This window comes from Asterias amurensis, chromosome 2 (genome assembly GCF_032118995.1).
Source record: "Asterias amurensis chromosome 2, ASM3211899v1".
In the NCBI taxonomy this organism is placed as follows: Eukaryota; Metazoa; Echinodermata; class Asteroidea; order Forcipulatida; family Asteriidae; genus Asterias; species Asterias amurensis.
Window position 1 is genome coordinate 27,809,728 of NC_092649.1, and position 17,637 is coordinate 27,827,364.

Consider the following 17,637-nt stretch of genomic DNA (forward strand, 5'->3'; position numbering starts at 1 on the left):
TTAACCCTGGCCTCTGTCCGAGCTTCCAATGTTATGCTTTATGATTGGCCGCGGGCTGCATGCATGCCCAACGCGTGTTCATAAAGTTTGTGCGTCAATCAAATAGTGATGTGCAAAAATAACACAATAACGTGACATTTCTACATCCATGGTACCGGTTGCACTAGCAGTCTTTCTCGAAGGCTAATGACAGCAAACCACACATGAACAGAGGACCATGCCAATCTCTAGAGCTGCACTAAAATCAGTCTCAGAATAATGTCAGTTTGTCCTGCCTTTATCTTTTGCATGGAGGTCCTACCTCATGGCTGGTGTAATTGATTCAAGTTTTTCTTTGTGTCCCTTTTTTAGACTAGAGTGTACTCATGAAATTAAGCTATGTTTGGGAACAAAGAAGACAAATAGTGTGCAAGCAGTAAAAATGAGAAAAACAATTATTAAAAGAAAGTCATTAATCCATGTGATATCGGACCCTCATTAAAAGCATTAAGCAGAATTAAATTAATTTCCTTCAAACAAATTAACACATTGGACATTTTTTAATTTTTTTAATTTTTTTTATTTAGAACAAGAATTACAAATCTTTCAAACATTGACATTTACATAAGTTTTTTAAAGTGTATAAAACATTCCTTTAGAGGATAAAAAACAATTACATGGCAAGGTATGAACTATTTATTTCAGATAAAATAAATATCAAATAATAAATTAATGTTATGTCATTTGAGACAAGATATTAAACTATTGGTGCCATTCCTTTTACAGCGATCAATCAATCAATCAATCATTGTGCATTTGTAGAGTGCAACCACTTGTCTCTTGCAGTAACATCAACAATAAATATTACTTTTCCAATTGTTGATACCGTGGATTCCTTCGAGTACTTCTTTTGGGTGCAAACTTGAAACCAGCTCAAGTTAAAGCGGGTTATGGTTTTAAACAGTTAACTTCATTTAATAAACCTTATCATTGTTTTTTGGGTTGTTTCGCAGTAAAGAACCAACATGTCATACTTTAAGTCACAGCAAAATTTCTTTATATTTTTGTATAAAACCACAAAGAATTGGGGTTGAAAAAATAAAATTTACTTAAGTGGGGCATGAACCAACGACCTCCAGGTTAACTTGTCGCACTATACCAACAGAGCTATCTAGGCCTATACTGCCTATTTTGTCCATTACTTTGTTGGGGGGGGGGGTTACAACTGTTTACTATAGTGTAGTCAGGGATCACACCCAAATTAAGACACCGTACAACCTGGGAAACGGCAGCCAAAGAATCACCTTTGAAGGGGATTCAACTAACTTTTTATTTCAGGCGTTTACATTATACACCACAAAGGAAGCTGACTGGGTCAATTTTGTAAATGATTTGGGGTGAACAAATGAACAAAGAAATGTTTACTAGAGTGGGAATCGAACCAACGATATCTGGATTAACATGCCGGCACTCTACCAACTGAGCTATCTAGCCCCATGTTGACGATCCCCTGGCTGCCCCTTCCCAGGTATCGTAATTTCGATGTTATCCCTGGCAACACAACGGCAGTCAATGATTGCATGGCTTCTGACCAGCAACCACCAAACAAAGATATTGACAAAATAAAGAAACAGCCAACATAGGGTTAGATAGCTCAGTTGTTAAAACGTCGGCACGTTAATCCGGAGGTCATTGGTTTGAGTCCCATCCTATCCCAGTAAATATTTCTTTGTTTAACCCCAAAACATTTAAAGCCATTGGACACTTTCAGTAAACAGTATTGTCCAGGGCCCACACTTCGTGTATCACAACTTATACATAAAATAACAAACCTGTGAAAATTTAGGCTCAATCAGTCATCAGAGTCGGGAGAAAATAGCGGGAAAACCCACCCTTGTTTACACACGTTGGCGGTGTCATGACATGTGTTTAAAATAAATCCTTAAATCTCGGTATCGAGAATTGATATTGTTTTAATGTTTTCTCAAAAAGTAAATCATTTCATGGAATAACATTTCAAGAGAAGTCTTTCACTTTTACCTTCCGAAACCCTGTAAGTTATTTGTAAATCTGTGAACTTTAATTTCTTTTTTGTGTTCCGAAAGTGTCCAATAGCTTTAAACAATTTACCCAGTCGGTTTCCCTTCTGGAGTATAGGGTACAAGTCTCAAAGAGTCACGTTTGAGTTTAGCCAAGGCCACCAGCCTTCTATCTTGCCATTGTCGTTGATCAAGTGGAAATCTTGCAGCACTTTCTGCAAACGTTGCATCGCTTTTTTCTACCTTGAAAGTTGGAGAAGTTCCAAATGATGAAGTGACTCTGTTGATAGTGGCACCGTGACGGTCCATGTAGTTGGCTGTACCTGAACGAGTTAAACATTTTATCAGTGTCAGAAAGAAAGCCTTGATTTTGTTTAAGACTTTTGCATATCTTGTTCACGAGGAGGGCCAAAAAGTATGTCTTGTGTTTTTGTTGTTGATAATTCTTACCCTCGACGTTGAGATGAATTACTTTAAATGGGCCCAATACACGAACAATGTACCCCACATATTTTGAGGAAAACATGCTAAATTAATATCAATAACTGATGCTATTTAATTATTTACTAATATATGCAATTTGAAAGAATATTTGTTCAGTGAACTTCTATTTTTCTAATCGTTTTAATAAGAGGGACTTCCCCATCAATAGAGCTAATCGAACAATCACACTCGCCCTCCTGGCCGTAGTGACGGCATGCACCTGGCTCAGTACACCCCGAAGTGACCCACTCCACAAGCAGGGCACTGGGGGCTGACCCGGTTGAGTCCTGTCAACATGGTCAAAGCTATTCGAACGTACCAGGGCAGAGTTGACCCAGGGAAGCTAGAACACACCCATATAACTCTGTGTTTTGACCCCTCTGCCTACCCACAATGCATTGCGGTTCTAAATCTTGAGATGAAATCTCTGCAGCAGCGCCGACTCATTTTTTAGTGAGCAAAGTTGATTTGAATGACTCATTGAGTTGACTGACACACTGCACTGACCGAGTCGACGGTGACGGTGTTTGCTTACCTTCCTTGTGGCAAGCGATCAATTCTAGATTGGGATTTCCTCGGCGTAGAGTTGTAATTTGTACCCACAGAAATGGCACAAGTTCTGCCAAAAAGTGAAGAAAATATGAACAATTCAAATGGTCTTTAACATGCTGACATGTGGACTGTGTTTTTAATTAATAATGCACCAACACAAAAATGAGGGCGCTATGCTGGTTTAACGGTGGTAAAAAAAATTGCAGGTGAAAAATTAACGGCGGTGTTAAATACCGCCCTCTTACGTGTGGACATAAAGGTATGACGTCATTAGACCAACAACACGTGACTGCTCATGTCAAAGGTCAATATGTTACTTTCGTGCGCTGTATCGACAACCCGAAGCATGATAGCGCGGGGTCGAAGGTCAATGTACGCGGCATTAAGCAAATGTAAGAGGGCGCTATTTAAACACACCGTTAAGTAAACTAACCCACGATTGGACCCTAGCGGGCGCTGTTCAAGGACACCGTTAATTTGTTCAAGCACAACGCTGGTTCCCTGTCTTTTCACGGGTGTTACAATGGTAGGTCCAAATGAAACCAGTGGATAGACTTTCAGTACCGCGCGCGTCGTTTTGTAAGCTTTCAACTTCTGTTTTATGATTTGTCTGCTTCTCCTGTCACGGTCACCTCTACGTAAACGCTTTCGACCGTCTGCCATGCGCATATGACTCCCCCTCCCATAAAAAATAACGCATGTTATAAAGTTTGTTTGTAAATCAATGCAATTGATACAGAGGGCCATGTCAATCTCATAGAGCTGCTGATAATATCAGTTTTTCCAGCCAATACTAATAATCTTGTGCATTGCATTGCATGGAGGTCCTCATACATGATACATGTCATACAAGACCTCCACCATGGCTGGTCTTTTCAGACGAGCGTGTGCCCATGTTTGTGAACAAAGAGGAAAACACTGCAAGTAGTAAAAATGAGAAAGTTTATTCAAACAAAGTCCTAAATCCATGTGATATTGGACCCTCATTAAAAGCATGTGATATTGGACCCTCATTAAAAGCATTAACGCAGAATGAACTTCCTTCAAAAAATTAAAACACACTGAAAACAGGTAAATTTAATAAACTTGTTTTTTATTTAGAATAAGATTGACAAATCTTTTCAGCTATTACCTTTACATTAGTTTTTTTTTAAAGTGTACAAAACATTCCTTTAGAGGTTATAAAAACATTTACTTGGCATTTGGCAAGGTGTGAACTATTAGTTGCAGATAAAAAAAATAACGATATAGCGATCAGTCAATCAATCATTGTGCATTTGTAGAGTGCAAGTGCAACCACTATTCTCTTGCAGTAACACCAACAATCAACATTACTTTTCCAATTGTTGATACCGTGGATTCCTTTGAGTACTTCCGTTGGGTGCAAACTTGAAACCAGCTCAAGTTAAAGCGGGTTATGGTTTTAAACAGTTAACTTCATTTAATAAACCTTATCATTGTTTTTTTGGTTGATCGCAGTAAAGAACCAACATGTTATACTTTGAGTCACAGCAAAATTTCTTTATATTTTTGTATAAAACCACAAAGAATTGGGGTTGAAAAAATAAAATTTACTTAAGTGGGGCATGAACCAACGACCTCCAGGTTAACTTGTCGCACTATACCAACAGAGCTATCTAGGCCTATGCTGCCTATTTTGTCCATTACTTTGTTGGGGGGGGGGGGGGGGGTTACAGCTGTTTACTGCAGTGTAGTCAGGGATCACACTTAAATTAAGACACCGTACAACTTGGGAAACAGCAGCCAAGGGATCACCTTTGAAGGGGATTCAACTAACTTTTTATTTCAGGCGTTTACATTATACACCACAAAGGAAGCTGACTGGGTCAATTTTGTAAATGATTTGGGGTGAACAAAGAAATATTTACTAGAGTGGGAATCGAACCAACGACCTCTGGATTAACATGCCGGCGCTCTACCAACTGAGCTATCTAGCCTAAGTTGACGATCCCCTGGCTGCCCCTTCCCAAGTATCGTAATTTCAGTGTGATCCCTGGCAACACAACAGCAGTTAATGGTTGCATGGCTTCTGACCAGCAACCACCAAACAAAGATATTGACAAAATGAAGAAACAGCCAACATAGGGTTAGATAGCTCAGTTGTTAGACTGTCGGCACGTTAATCCAGTGGTCATTGGTTTGAGTCCCATCCTATCCCAGTAAATATTTCTTTGTTTAACCCCAAAACATTTAAAGCCATTGGACACTTTCGGTTAACAGTATTGTCCAAGGCCCACACTTCGTGTATCACAACTGATACATAAAATAGCAAACCTGTGAAAATTTAGGCTCAATCGGTCATCAGAGTCGGGAGAAAATAACGGGAAAACCCACCCTTTACACACGTTTTCGGTGTCATGACATGTGTTTAAAATAAATCGGTATCGAGAATTGTTTTAATGTTTTCTCAAAAAGTAAATAATTTCATGGAATAATATTTCAAGAGAAGTCTTTCACTTTTACCTTCCGAAACACTGTAAGTTATTTGTATCTGTGAACTTAAATTTTTTTCTGTTCCGAGAGTGTCCAATAGCTTTAAACAATTTACCCAGTCGGTTTCCCTTCTGGAGTATAGGGTACAAGTCTCAAAGAGTCACGTTTGAGTTTAGCCAAGGCCACCAGCCTTCTATCTTGCCATTGTCGTTGATCAAGTGGAAATCTTGCAGCACTTTCTGCAAAAGTTGCATCGCTTTTTTCTACCTTGAAAGTTGGAGAAGTTCCAAATGATGAAGTGACTTTGTTGATAGTGGCACCATGATGTTCCATGTAGCATGTGCAGTTGGCTGTACCTGAACGAGTTAAACATTTTATCAGTGTCAGATTGTTCAAACGAAAGCCTTGATTTTTTAAAAGACTTTTGCATATCTTGTTCACGAGGAGGGCCAAAAAGGATGTCTTGTGTTTTTGTTGTTGAGAATTCTTACCCTCGACATTGAGATGAATTACTTCAAATGGGCCAAAAACACGAACACTCTACCCCACATATTTTGTGGAAAACATGCTAAATTAATATGCTATTTAATTTTTTACTAAATGTGCAATTTGAAGGAATATTTGTTCAGTGAACTTCTATTTTTCTAATCGTTTTAATAAGAGGGACTTCCCCATCAATAGAGCTAATCGAACAATCACACTCGCCCTCCTGGCCGTAGTGACGGCATGCACCTGGCTCAGTACACCCCGAAGTTACCCACTCGCACTCCACAAGCAGGGCACTGGGGGCTGACCCCGTTGAGTCCTGTCAACATGGTCAAAGCTATTCGAATGTACCGGGGCAGAGTTAACCCAGGAAAGCTAAACCAATGGGTGCGTTCGTTTAGCTTCCCAGGGTCGACCCCGACGTGTGGCGTTTTTTAAAATCCAGGACGAAGGTGTGCAGATAATTAACCACGTTCGTCTTGGAAAAAAAACCACCACGCACCAGGGTAGACTCAGGGGAGCTAAACGAACGCACCCTATATAACTCTGTGTTTTGACCCCTCTGCCTACCCACAATGCATTGCGATTCGTAACCTTGAGAATAAATCTGCAGCAGCATGGCAATGTTGACTCATTTTCAGAGCAAAGTTGATTTGAATGATCATTGACTGACACTGCTGCACTGACCGAGTCGACGGTGACAGTGTTTGCTTACCTTCCTTGGCAAGCGATCAATTCTAGTTTGGGATTCCCTCGGCGTAGAGTTATAGTTTGTACCCACAGAAATTGCACAAGTTCTGCCAAAAAGTGAAGAAAATATGAACAAATTCAAATGGTCTTTAAAATGCTGACATGTGGACTGTGTTTTTAATTAATAATGCACCAACACAAAAATGAGGGCGCTATGCTGGTTTAACGGTGGTAAACAAATTTGCAGGTGAAAAATTAACGGTGGTGTTAAATACCGCCCTCTTACGTGTGGACATAAAGGTATGACGTCATTAGACCAACAACACGTGACTGCTCATTTCAAAGGTCAATCTGTTACTTTCTTGCGCTGTATCGACAACCCGAAGCATGATAGCGCGGGTCGAAGGTCAATTGACGCAGCATTAAGCAAATGTAAGAGGGCGCTATTTAAACACACCGTTAAGTAAACTAACCCACGATTGGACCCTAGCGGGCGCTGTTCAAGGACACCGTTAATTTGTTCAAGCACAACGCTGGTTCCCTGTCTTTTCACGGGTGTTACAATGGTAGGTCCAAATGAAACCAGTGGATAAACTTTCAGTACCGCGCGCGTCGTTTTGTAAGCTTTCAACTTCTGCTTTATGATTTGTCTGCTTCTCTTGTCACGGTCACCTCTACGTAAACGCTTTCGACCGTCTGCCATGCGCATATGACTCCCCCTCCCATAAAAAATAACGCATGTTATAAAGTTTGTACGTAAATCAATGCAATTGATAAACAAAATTGAAAAATAAAATTAACATGACATTTCTTCCTCCGACCATATGGTACCGGTTGCACTAGCACTTAGCAGTCTTCTCGAAGGCTAATGACAATCAACCACACATACACAGAGGGCCATGTCAATCTCATAGAGCTGCTGGACTAAAATCAGTCTACACTTATCAGTTTTTCCTGCCAATACTAGCTTGTGCATTGCATTTGCATGGAGGTCCTCAAACATGATACATGTCATACAAGGCCTCCACCATGGCTGGTCTTTTCATACGAGCGTGTGCCCATGAATTTAAGTTGTGCTTGTGAACAAAGAGGAAAACACTGCAAGTAGTAAAAATACGAAAGTTTATTCAAACAAAGTCCTAAATCCATGTGATATTGGACCCTCATTAAAAGCATGTGATATTGGACCCTCATTAAAAGCATGTGATATTGGACCCTCATTAAAAGCATTAACGCAGAATGAACTTCCTTCAAAAAATTAAAACACACTGAAAACAGGTAAATTTAATAAACTTGTTTTTTATTTAGAATAAGATTGACAAATCTTTTCAGCTGTTACCTTTACATTAGTTTTTTTTAAAGTGTACAAAACATTAGAGGTTATAAAAACATTTACTTGGCATTTGGCAAGGTGTGAACTATTAGTTGCAGATAAAAGAAATAACGATATAGCGATCAGTCAATCAATCATTGTGCATTTGTAGAGTGCAAGTGCAACCACTATTCTCTTGCAGTAACACCAACAATCAACATTACTTTTCCAATTGTTGATACCGTGGATTCCTTCGAGTACTTCTGTTGGGTGCAAACTTGAAACCAGCTCAAGTTAAAGCGGGTTATGGTTTTAAACAGTTAACTTCATTTAATAAACCTTATCATTGTTTTTTTGGTTGATCGCAGTAAAGAACCAACATGTTATACTTTGAGTCACAGCAAAATTTCTTTATATTTTTGTATAAAACCACAAAGAATTGGGGTTGAAAAAATAAAATTTACTTAAGTGGGGCATGAACCAACGACCTCCAGGTTAACTTGTCGCACTATACCAACAGAGCTATCTAGGCCTATGCTGCCTATTTTGTCCATTACTTTGTTGGGGGGGGGGGTTACAACTGTTTACTGCAGTGTAGTCAGGGATCACACTTAAATTAAGACACCGTACAACTTGGGAAACGGCAGCCAAGGGATCACCTTTGAAGGGGATTCAACTAACTTTTTATTTCAGGCGTTTACATTATACACCACAAAGGAAGCTGACTGGGTCAATTTTGTAAATGATTTGGGGTGAACAAAGAAATATTTACTAGAGTGGGAATCGAACCAACGACCTCTGGATTAACATGCCGGCGCTCTACCAACTGAGCTATCTAGCCTAAGTTGACGATCCCCTGGCTGCCCCTTCCCAAGTATCGTAATTTCAGTGTGATCCCTGGCAACACAACGGCAGTTAATGGTTGCATGGCTTCTGACCAGCAACCACCAAACAAAGATATTGACAAAATAAAGAAACAGCCAACATAGGGTTAGATAGCTCAGTTGTTAAAACGATGGCACGTTAATCCGGAGGTCGTTGGTTTGAGTCCCATCCCATCCCAGTAAATATTTCTTTGTTTAACCCCAAAACATTTAAAGCCATTTGACACTTTCAGTAAACAGTATTGTCCAAGGCCCACACTTCGTGTATCACAACTTATACATAAAATAACAAACCTGTGAAAATTTAGGCTCAATCAGTCATCAGAGTCAGGAGAAAATAGCGGGAAAACCCACCCTTGTTTACACACGTTGGCGGTGTCATGACATGTGTTTAAAATAAATCCTTAAGTCTCGGTATCGAGAATTGATATTGTTTTAATGTTTTCTCAAAAAGTAAATCATTTCATGGAATAACATTTCAAGAGAAGTCTTTCACTTTTACCTTCCGAAACCCTGTAAGTTATTTGTAAATCTGTGAACTTTAATTTTTTTTTTCTGTTCCGAGAGTGTCCAATAGCTTTAAACAATTTACCCAGTCGGTTTCCCTTCTGGAATATAGGGTACAAGTCTCAAAGAGTCACGTTTGAGTTTAGCCAAGGCCACCAGCCTTCTATCTTGCCATTGTCGTTGATCAAGTGGAAATCTTGCAGCACTTTCTGCAAACGTTGCATCGCTTTTTTCTACCTTGAAAGTTGGAGAAGTTCCAAATGATGAAGTGACTCTGTTGATAGTGGCACCGTGACGTTCCATGTAGTTGGCTGTACCTGAACGAGTTAAACATTTTATAAGTGTCAGAAAGAAAGCCTTGATTTTGTTTAAGACTTTTGCATATCTTGTTCACGAGGAGGGCCAAAAAGTATGTCTTGTGTTTTTGTTGTTGAGAATTCTTACCCTCGACATTGAGATGAATTACTTCAAATGGGCCCAAAACACGAACACTCTACCCCACATATTTTGTGGAAAACATGCTAAATTAATATCAATAACTGATGCTATTTAATTATTTACTAAATGTGCAATTTGAAGGAATATTTGTTCAGTGAACTTCTATTTTTCTAATCGTTTTAATAAGAGGGACTTCCCCATCAATAGAGCTAATCGAACAATCACACTCGCCCTCCTGGCCGTAGTGACGGCATGCACCTGGCTCAGTACACCCCGAAGTGACCCACTCGCACTCCACAAGCAGCGCACTGGGGGCTGACCCCGTTGAGTCCTGTCAACATGGTCAAAGCTATTCGAATGTACCGGGGCAGAGTTAACCCAGGGAAGCTAAACCAATGGGTGCGTTCGTTTAGCTTCCCAGGGTCGACCCCGACGTGTGGCGTTTTTTTAAAATCCAGGACGAAGGTGTGCAGATAATTAACCACGTTCGTCTTGGAAAAAAACCCACCACGCACCGGGGTAGACCCAGGGGAGCTAAACGAACGCACCCTATATAACTCTGTGTTTTGACCCCTCTGCCTACCCACAATGCATTGCGGTTCGTAACCTTGAGAATAAATCTCTGCAGCAGCATGGCAGTGTTGACTCATTTTCAGAGCAAAGTTGATTTGAATGATCATTGACTGACACTGCTGCACTGACCGAGTCGACGGTGACAGTGTTTGCTTACCTTCCTTGGCAAGCGATCAATTCTAGTTTGGGATTCCCTCGGCGTAGAGTTGTAGTTTGTACCCACAGAAATTGCACAAGTTCTGCCAAAAAGTGAAGAAAATATGAACAAATTCAAATGGTCTTTAAAATGCTGATATGTGGACTGTGTTTTTAATTAATAATGCACCAATACAAAAATGAGGGCGCTATGCTGGTTTAACGGTGGTAAACAAATTTGCAGGTGAAAAATTAACGGCGGTGTTAAATACCGCCCTCTTACGTGTGGACATAAAGGTATGACGTCATTAGACCAACAACACGTGACTGCTCATGTCAAAGGTCAATCTGTTACTTTCATGCGCTGTATCGACAACCCGAAGCATGATAGCGCGGGTCGAAGGTCAATTGACGCGGCATTAAGCAAATGTAAGAGGGCGCTATTTAAACACACCGTTAAGTAAACTAACCCACGATTGGACCCTAGCGGGCGCTGTTCAAGGACACCGTTAATTTGTTCAAGCACAACGCTGGTTCCCTGGTCTGTTTACGGGTGTTACAATGGTAGATCCATATGAAACCAGTGGATAAACTTTCAGTACCGCGCGCGTCGTTTTGTAAGCTTTCAACTTCTGCTTTATGATATGTCTGCTTCTCCTGTCACGGTCACCTCTACGTAAACGCTTTCGACCGTCTGCCATGCGCATCTGACTCCCCCTCCCATAAAAAATAACGCATGTTATAAAGTTTGTATGTAAATCAATGCAATTGATAGGCAAAATTGAAAAATAAAATTAACATGACATTTCTTCCTCCGACCATATGGTACCGGTTGCACTAGCACTTAGCAGTCTTCTCGAAGGCTAATGACAATCAACCACACATACACAGAGGGCCATGTCAATCTCATAGAGCTGCTGGACTAAAATCAGTCTAGACTTATCAGTTTTTCCAGCCAATACTAATAATCTTGTGCATTGCATTGCATGGAGGTCCTCATACATGATACATGTCATACAAGGCCTCCACCATGGCTGGTCTTTTCAGACGAGCGTGTGCCCATGAATTTAAGTTGTGCTTGTGAACAAAGAGGAAAACACTGCAAGTAGTAAAATTGAGAAATAATAAGTTTATTCAAACAAAGTCCTAAATCCACGTGATATTGGACCCTCATTAAAAGCATTAACGCAGAATGAACTTCCTTCAAAAAATTAAAAGACACTGTAAATCGGTAAATTTAATAAAGTTGTTTTTTATTTAGACTAAGATTGACAAATCTTTTCAGCATTTACGGTAATTACCTTTACATTAGTTTTTTTAGAGGTTATAAAAACATTTACTTGGCATTTGGCAAGGTATGCACTATTAATTGCAGATAAAAGAAATAACGATACAGTGTTCAGTCAATCAATCATTGTGCATTTGTAGAGTGCAACCACTTGTCTCTTGCAGTAACACCAACAATCAATAATACTTTTCCAATTGTTGATACCGTGGATTCCTTTGAGTACTTCTGTTGGGTGCAAACGTGAAACCCAAAGTTAAAGCGGGTTATGGTTTAAAACAGTTAACTTCATTGTGCTCAATAAACCTTATTGACTTTTCATTTTTAGTTTTACAAACTCATTGTTTCTTTGGTTGTTTTGCAGTAAAGAACCAACATGTCATACTTCGAGTCACAGCTAAATTTGTTTATACTTTTGTATACAAATCACAAAGATTTGGGGTTGAACAAAGACAAATTTACTAAACTGGGAAGCGCACCAACGACCTCCAGGTTAACGTGTCGGCACTCTACCAACAGAGCTATCTAGGCCTATGCTGACAGTTTCTCTATTTTATCCATATCTTTGTTGGGTGGGGGGGGGGGAGGGGTACAACCGTTTACTGCAGTGTAGCCAAGGATCACACCCAAACTAAGATACAACCTGGGAAGTGGCAGCCAGGAGATCACCTTTGAAGGGGATTCAACTTTCAAATTTTGTAAATGATTTGAGAAAAGTTGACTAGACTTAGACTCAAACCAACGACCTCCAGATAAACGTCCCGGCGCTCTACAAACTGACCTTTTTAGCCCTATGTTGACGATCCTCTGGCTGCCCCTTCCCAGATACGTAAATTTGGTGTGATCCCTGGCTACAAAACGGCAGTTAATGGTTGCATGGCTTCTGACCGGCAACCCTCGAACAAAGATATTGACATATTAATAGAGAAACAGCCAACATAGGGTTGGTAGAGCGCCGGCACATTAATCCGAAGGTCATCCTATCCCAGTAAATATTTCTTTGTTCAACCCCAAATCATTTAAACAATTTATCAAATCAGTTTCCCTTGTGGAGTGTATAGAGTAGAACTCACAAAAAGTCACTCTTTATAGCATTCATTACGTGTTTGAGTTTAGCCAAGGCCACCAGCCTTCTATCTTGCCATTGTCGTCTCTCCTGTGTAGTTGATCAAGTGGAAATCTTGCAGCACTTTCTGCAAAAATTGCATCGCTTTTTCTACCTTGAAGGTTGGAGATGGTTCAAGTGACTCTGTTGACAGTGGCACCGTGACGTTTCATGTTGTTGGCTGTACCTGAACGAGTTAAACATTTAGATTGTAAAACAGAAAGCCTTGATTTTTTAAAGACTTTTGCATATCTTTTTCACAAGGAGGACAAAAAAGTATGTCTTGTGTTTTTTCATAATTCTTACCCTCGACGTTGAGATGAATTACTTTAAATGGTCCAAAAACACTTACCACACATATTATGAGGAAAATATGCTAAATTAGTACCAATAACTGTGATGCTATTTAATTTTTTACTAATGTGCAATTAGAAGAAAAATTTCTTCACTAGCTGTGTGACCGAAGAATGCCTAGTAAACTGGTGGACAAGCGCACAGGCAAAATTAACCTGCTTACCCGTGAAATATCTACCTGGAAAGCGCATTATACAGTATGCAGTTAATCAACAATTTTTGTTGTTGTCATTTTCACTTAAAATATTTTAATTTTTTCCCCATATCGGCACACCATAGAATCCCAAATAGTAACCACCTCACGTGATCCATCTAGTGACTTAAAGCAGAATGAAACTCAATCTAGCAGATAGCAATTTTGTGTTGAACTTTCGAGGTTGGATGATCATGATATTTCTTTGACTCATTTGAATGTTGGCATAATAATGCATTAGTGATTTGTACCAAAAATCAATCATTTTATAAATGTTTGAACATAACCAACGACAGGAAACTTTATTCTCAGCAATAGCATGATTAAGCCTGACGAAAATAAAATACAGGCCGTGAGTAAACTGCATAGCTTCTGCCACCGATGCAGCTTGCACAATGTCACGGTAAACGGGAATCAAAGTTGGGGTTCGAAAACATATGAGGGTCGATAACGTATGACGCTACGGGTAGTGAGAAGGTCACAAGGTGTGCAGCAGAGTCTATATACATGTATGTTAATGCATAGATGCCATAAGAGTAAGTGTCCTTACTCTATGGTTAATGTATCGTAGCGTCATACGTTATCGACCCTCATACGTTTTCGGTCCCCAACTTTGATTCCCGTTTACCGCGAAATTGTGCAAGCTACACGGGTGACAGAAGCTATGCAGTTTACTCACGGTCTGTATTTTCATCAGGCTTAATCATGCTGAGAATAAAGTTTACTGTCGTTTGTTATGCTCAAACATTTATAAAATGATTGATTTTTGGTACTAATCACTAATGCACTATTATGCCAACATTCAAATGAGTCAAAGAAACATCATCCAACCTCGAAAGTTCAAAACAAAGTGAAAATGACAACAATTTTTTGTTGTTGATTTACTGCATACTGTAATAAATTCTGATAAGCGTAATAAATATTAAGTCTACATTAAAGAGAAAATATCATAGATTGGTTTCTTATCTCCTGAAACCAAACATTACTGGTCTGAAATGGGGGAAAAAGGATTGTTATGAAGTGTGAGTGCAAGGGGGGGTGCGGTGTTTTACTTTCATGCCTTATGATATCTCTGGATTCTAATATAGTAGCCATAATGCCTTAGGACAAAAATGTAATTAAATTTGTTAAGTAGTAATTGAATAATATTTTTGATTTATTTTGCACGCCATACTAGCTTCTGAATATTCAATAAAATACCAACCAATGAAAGGTGTGAAAACATATGAGTCGTTGCTCCAATGTCGTGCATGCATAAGCACTGTTAATGGCGGACTGTTTCTCACAACGTAAAAACAAAACTTTAAAAATTTCAACACACTATGAAGTGAAATGGTTATTGTTATAAAAAGAGAAAAAAAATTAGTTTTTGATTGTGAAAATTTTTCCTGTTATCCTACTGAAAACACATGACACCAGGGTATTGTATGGTGTGTTTGCTATTTGCTTACCTTCCTTTTTCTGATTCCACTTTCTTTGAGATTCCCTAGATAGATGATAGTTTGTACCCACTGAAAAATGGCACAAGTTCTGCAAACAGTGAAGAAAATAATGATCATCAAATTCCAAGTTCCAGAATCAGAACTGAAGTTGAGCTGAGTCGCCGTTGACATGTGGATGATGTTTTTAGTAAACTAGTATTACACCCTCTCCCCCCCCCCCATGTCAAAGGTTAATCTGCTACTTTCGTGTAATCGATTGATCTCACTCACCCTCCCAAGCCATAGTGAAGTGACGGCACACCATGCACCTCAGATCACCCCGAAGTGACCCACTCCACAAGCAGGGCACTGGGCCCTGGGGGCTGACCCGGTTGAGTTGAGCCCTACTGTCAAATCAAAGCTATTCGAACGTAGCGGGGCAGAGTTGACCCAGGGAAGCTAAACGAACGCACCCATATAACTCTGAGTTTTGACCCCTCTGCCTACCCACAAAACATTGCGGTTCTCCATCTCCATTGGTTCAGTCAGCAAAATATCCTGGCGGATACATCTACGCTAACTTGCTCTAAACCTTGGAATAAATCTCTGCAGCAGCAGTGCTGGCTCATTATCATTTTGTAAGCAAAGTTGATTTGAATGACTGACAGTGACACTGCACTGCGGTGTTTGCTTACCTTCCTAGTTTGGGATTCCCTCGGCGTAGAGTTGTAGTTTGTACCCACAGAAATGGCACAATTTCTGCCAAAAAGTGTAGAAAATATGAACAAATTCAAAGTTACAGACCTGAAGTTGCGCTGAGTGTTGTCGTTGACATCTGGACTGTGTTTTTAATTAATAATGCACCAACACAAAAATGAGGGCGCTATGCTGGTTTAACGGTGGAATTAATTTTTGCCGGTGAAAAATTAACGGTGGTGTTAAATACCGCCCTCTTACGTGTGGACATAAAGATATGACGTCATTAGACCAACAACACGCATGAGGGATCATGTCAAAGGTCAATCTGTTACTTTCGTGTGCTGTATTGACAACCCGAAGCCTGATAGCACGGGGTCGAAGGTCAATTGACGCGGCATTAAGCAAATGTAAGAGGGCGCTATTTAAACACACCGTTAAGTAAACTAACCCACAATTAGACCCTAGCGGGCGCTGTTTAAGGACACCGTTAATAGACCCTTCCCATGAAATATGTAATTTGTTTTTTAAAGTATGAAACATTCCTTTAGAGGTTATAAAAACATTCACTTGGCATTTGGCAAGGTATGAACTATTTATTGTAGATACAAGAAAGTAATAACAAGTAATGAATTACTGTTATGTCATTTGAGACAATAATATTAACATAACCATTCCTTCATTTACGGTAATCTAACAATCAATCAATCTTTGTGCACTTGTTGACTGCAACCACTTAGTCTATTGCAGCAACACAAACAATCATGTTACTTTCCAATTGTTGATGCCGTGGATTCCTTTGAGTTTTTCTGTTGGGTGCAAACTTGAAAACAGCTCAACTTTAAAGAGGGTTATGCGCTCAATAAACTCTGACTTATTAACAAAAAACAATTTGCTTCATTCGCACGTACGTTCCTGACGTGAAAATAGTAACATCACGTTTTAACGACACAATGTTCTGACGTTCACGATCACGTTCTCGCGGAATGTGCAGCTAAACGGCTCCCTATTATTATCATCACTCAATTGTCTTTTGAGTTTTTCCACCTGTCTTTATAGCTTCTTTAGTAAGCCTATTTGTACTTGTGCCGCCGGGGCTGGATGCATATGTTTCCATACATGACTGTTTGAACGTAATTTAACTTGTACCGACATTGGCCCAAGGTGTATTTTCGGTACGTGCAAGTACTCTCTAAATGTAAAAGGGTGAAAAACACCACTCTTTACATTTCGAGTTGTCCCTCTAAAAAAGCTCTTTAAGACGGTTTCTCCAGGACAGAGTGAAAAATCACTCAAAAAGATACAAACTTCAATCTAAAGGAGTGGAAGATCACTCGAAAAAGAATTGTCCCTCACATGGCTCTTTAAAGAGTGGTTCTTCACTCTTTTACATTAACAGAGTAGTTTGCCGAAATCGGGCGTGAAGTAAAACTGTATAGAATAATTTTTATCCGCTTTATGCAAATCATTAGGCGCGAGAATTGACAAATTTGGGAGCAAAGATCTGCATAAAGTAAATAATTATTTAACAAAGTTTGCTTCACGTCCGATTTCCTACTTGCAAACCATCATACCCATAATACCTCCTTGCCAAATTTATGTACGGGTCAAATGTATTATAACAACAGTAATACTAAAGAAGATACATCCAGCCCCAGTGGCCGACAAAGCACAAACTTTAGCGTTAGTGTGAACCGTTCGATTGATTTAATCCTATGAATGTAGATATAGGATACAATAAAATTAACTCATTTTTTAGATATCCCCGAAATTTCCGGAGCGGTCATGTCCGGTCCACGCAGGAAGAATAATCCGAACAATATTGTAATATCTGAAGAAGAAAAACAATTGGTTATCAATATCAGATTTCAGGGGCATAACAACTAATTAATTTTTACGTAACCCCATTACTTCGAAAAATGTTTTATACTTTTGGAAGCTGCTAAATGCTTCTAACAGTTAGGTTTTTATTGAAATAATTTAGAGTGATTACCAAAAGAAACTGTTGATAATTTCAGAAAACTATTCTCTTGAACAAAATTTTGAGGCAA

At 39.5% G+C, this 17,637-nt stretch overlaps 3 long non-coding RNA genes across 3 annotated transcripts; all 3 read right to left on the reverse strand.

Moving 5' to 3' along the window:
* Positions 1–1,189: 1,189 nt before the first annotated feature.
* On the reverse strand, positions 1,190–3,187 carry LOC139954412 (uncharacterized). The gene is made up of 2 exons (XR_011788112.1): positions 3,037–3,187; positions 1,190–2,341 (listed from the first exon to the last, which is right to left on the reverse strand). It is a non-coding gene; the product is annotated as an uncharacterized lncRNA (long non-coding RNA).
* A 5,372-nt stretch (positions 3,188–8,559) lies between these two features.
* On the reverse strand, positions 8,560–10,753 carry LOC139954376 (uncharacterized). Its single transcript, XR_011788105.1, has 2 exons — positions 10,555–10,753; positions 8,560–9,703 (listed from the first exon to the last, which is right to left on the reverse strand). It is a non-coding gene; the product is annotated as an uncharacterized lncRNA (long non-coding RNA).
* Positions 10,754–11,754: 1,001 nt separating this feature from the next.
* On the reverse strand, positions 11,755–15,891 carry LOC139954401 (uncharacterized). Its single transcript, XR_011788108.1, has 3 exons — positions 15,586–15,891; positions 14,921–14,999; positions 11,755–13,109 (listed from the first exon to the last, which is right to left on the reverse strand). It is a non-coding gene; the product is annotated as an uncharacterized lncRNA (long non-coding RNA).
* Positions 15,892–17,637: the final 1,746 nt, after the last annotated feature.